Source organism: Heptranchias perlo, chromosome 1 (genome assembly GCF_035084215.1).
Source record: "Heptranchias perlo isolate sHepPer1 chromosome 1, sHepPer1.hap1, whole genome shotgun sequence".
In the NCBI taxonomy this organism is placed as follows: Eukaryota; Metazoa; Chordata; class Chondrichthyes; order Hexanchiformes; family Hexanchidae; genus Heptranchias; species Heptranchias perlo.
The window spans coordinates 137,425,403-137,428,789 of NC_090325.1; the positions used below are offsets into that span (position 1 = coordinate 137,425,403).

General features: G+C 42.9%; 1 protein-coding gene across 3 annotated transcripts in view; it reads right to left on the reverse strand.

Annotated features, from left to right (window-relative positions):
• zbtb49 (zinc finger and BTB domain containing 49) overlaps positions 1 to 3,336 on the reverse strand; it is a 50,396-nt gene extending 47,060 nt beyond the window's left edge. For 2 of the 3 annotated variants that reach the window (XM_067991397.1, XM_067991387.1), the window contains exon 1: positions 2,744 to 3,336. The gene's annotated coding sequence lies outside the window, so the exon portion shown is untranslated. The remainder of the gene's footprint in view (positions 1 to 2,743) is intronic. The other variant, XM_067991407.1, reaches the window with a different exon arrangement.
• Between the last annotated feature and the right edge of the window lie 51 nt (positions 3,337 to 3,387).

Sequence of the window (3,387 nt, forward strand, 5' to 3'; positions counted from 1 at the left end):
CTATTATATGTTTTCCAACTGAACATTATAAAGAGAGTAGCCTTCATGTTATACATTATTTTTTATAAGATATTGCTAGAATTAAATGTAATGGAAATAGCATCCTTTCTAATTGTAAGAATACATTCCATGCATTATTTGTTTCATTGAGAACTTTTTCAGAGGAAAAACAGCAATACTCGTGATTGACAACATCAATAATTTATATGGAGTACTGTAGGAAATGCCACATTCATGAAGGCTCCAATATTAAAAATTACAAATTATTTTTAAAATATTAAGACTATGGAATAAAATAATCTGGTGAGTTCCATTCACCTGAGATCAGATCTTGCAATCCATCCCAGATGGATAAAGTTAAAAACTTCTCCCTACCACTAAGGTGCTGAGTAAAATAAACATTAGAAATCTCATTGGCTCCCACTGAGTTTACAAAGAGAGTTGGTGTGGGAAATGGAAATGTCATACTGGTTCACTTTCGATGTAAGCAGTTAAAGCACACTGTTGAGTAAGATTATAAAGAGTTTTACTTAGCAACGGTCTCATGCTGTATCTGATCTGAGAATGCTTGATGCCCATGCCAAAATTGACATTCCTTACCCTACCATCTGAAAGGACTACTGGATCTCAATTTTTGATTGCAATTCTCCCCACACCGCTTATCTTTGGTCACCCAGTGCCCAGGTCAGAGTACCTTCTGGTGGATCTGCTCGTAGGCTTGGTGAAAACAAAAAAAAAGCCACTGTGCACAGGTTCAACAAGCTCTAATCACCAGGGAAGGTCTGATGGCTGTTTACTCATGTTCTGGTTTCTGGTACTTGCCCTGGTGACTATGGAATACAACCACACAGTATCAACTGGCTCACTTGAAGCCTTCTGCAACCGTTAGGAATTGAACTACACCGATTGTTTTACCAACTGAAATTGTTTAAAAGATTTTAACTGGCAGGCAATTTTAATTTTAACAGGCTGGTGCTCTACTTCGTGGATGGGGGGGGAGGTGCTTTTAAGTCGTTCTATCCACCCAACGCCAGTCCATTAGCCTGAACAAGGAGAATATGCCTTAAACAAAAGCAAAATACTGCGAATGCTCTAAATCTGAAATTAAAACAGAAAAAGCTGGAAACACTCAGCAGGTCAGGCAGCACCTGTGGAGAGAGAAACAGAGTTAACGTTTCAGGAAAGGTGACCGACCTAAAACGTTAATTCTGTTCCTCGTTCCAGCTGCCTTTTCTTAATAAAACAATAAGGAGACACTGAGTTGCCCCAGTGACATCAAACAAAAGTGCACCCTTTTTAGAGGGGTACAACTAATAAAGAACTAAACCATAAACAAAGGAAACTTATAAAATTAAATAAGAATATTATCACCCATGCCCAGCGCACGGTACCAGGGATGAGGGACTTCAGTTACCTGGAGAGCTGGGGTTCTACTTAGAGCAGAGAAGGTTAAGAGGAGATTTGATAGAGGTGTTCAAAATCATGAACGGTTTTGATACAGTAAATAAGGAGAAACTGTTTCCAGTGGCAGAAGGGTTGGTAACCAGAGGACACAGATTTAAGGTGATCGGCAAAAGAGCCAGAGGCGAAATGAGGAAACTTTTTTTTTTACACAGCGAGTTGTAATGATCTGGAATGCACTGCCTGGAAGGGTAGTAGAAGCAGATTCAATACTAACTTTCAAAAGGAAATTTGATAAATACTTAAAGGAAAAAAATTTTACAGGGCTATGGGGAAAGAGCAGGGGAATGGGACTAATTGGAGAGCTCTTTCAAAGAGCCGGCACAAGCACGATGGGCCGAATTACCTCCTCCTGTGCTGTACATACTGTGATACACACTCCAGTCCCTGTGATGCCCACTGGTCGTGGAAGGCCTCAAGCGTACACTGCGTGCTCCTTCTCCAGGGCCACCCTCTCCACAGATGTCTCTTTTAGTGAATCCATAAGGACACTGGGTTGCCCCAGCAGTGTCATCAACTAAAAAAAATCTAACAAAAGTGCCCACTTTTTGGAATGCACAACTAATAAACACCCAAATCATACAAAAGAGAAAGGAAACGCATCAAATTAAACCATAATGTTATTACCAGTGTCAACTATGCACTCCAGTCCCTGTGGTGCCCACCGGCCTCAAGCTTATCGGCAGATACCGCGTGCTCCTTCTCCAGAGCCACCCTCTCCACAGATAATCCTGACCTGCTGAGTGTTTTCAGCATTTTCTGTTTTTAGGACATTCCTTACCTTGCTGAGTAACAAGAGTTCAAGTGGATGGATTAAAAAATGTTTAATTACTGTTATTATTCGTGGTGACAGGTGGAACAGATCCAAGCTTATTAGCAAGAAATGACATATAAAGTAACTCAGTACAAGGGACTGTGATGTAGACCTGCATCAGGGTACTGAACCACACGACAGATATTAATTAGTCACTTATCTTGTGTCTGTACTAGCAGCTTGTTTGGCACACTGTATTTATCAACAATGAAAAATAAATCTCTTAACACATTACTCTCTTAATCACATCCAGCATGTCTATAGATTCTGACTGATTACGTATACGCGAAACACTTAAAATCGGGATAAATTCCACATACTGAATGAAATAGCGACGACTAAAACATTTTTACCGAGCAGCTAGATAGAAACCAAACCCTCATTCCATCTTTAAAATTATATAATTACATTAAATTTTAAATGCCACTTTCCTTCTCAATAGGTTTTAATTCTGCAGAAGATTCTCACCCTCAATCATATTGCATCCTTTCTCTCTGGCATCACTGCCGAGCCCGAGTAGAGGTTTTCCCTGATTCGGTTTCCAGGACAACAGTCACTGGAAAGAACTCGAGGCCTAACTCGGACGCTGTGCAGCGCAGTGAAGAATACGAAGGAGCTGGGTCGGGTCGTGCCGTGCCGTGCAACACCAACACCGAGGAGGGAGGGCAGCGATCGAATCAACCGGTCTGGTGGCGCCTCAAAACTCTTTTTTTTCCCCCCTGGTACCAGGTCACATCAAAGGGAGCTGCCTCCTCACCCTTTTAAAGAGAAACATGTCGCAGTTTAAGACTGGGCGGTGATGCTGATCCTCCACAGTAGTCGCTCAAACAACTGGAACAAGTCCCGGGCCGCGCGCTCGCCGGGACGGCGTTCTATTCCCGGGCAACGTTCTGAAGCGGGTTCTTCACCGAACGGTTTGTGAAGCCCCCGCTACCACTCTCCGCGCGTCACGTCCTCCTGTGTTTTTTCCCCCCCCCTCTCTCTCTCTCTCTCTGGGTAGCTCTTTAACATCTCTATTTCCTTCTTTCACTCTTTACACTGAGCTTCCAACAGCGCCGGAACCCGTGCACCGGGAGGGGGGGGAGGAGGAGAAAAGGGAAGGGACAGAACGT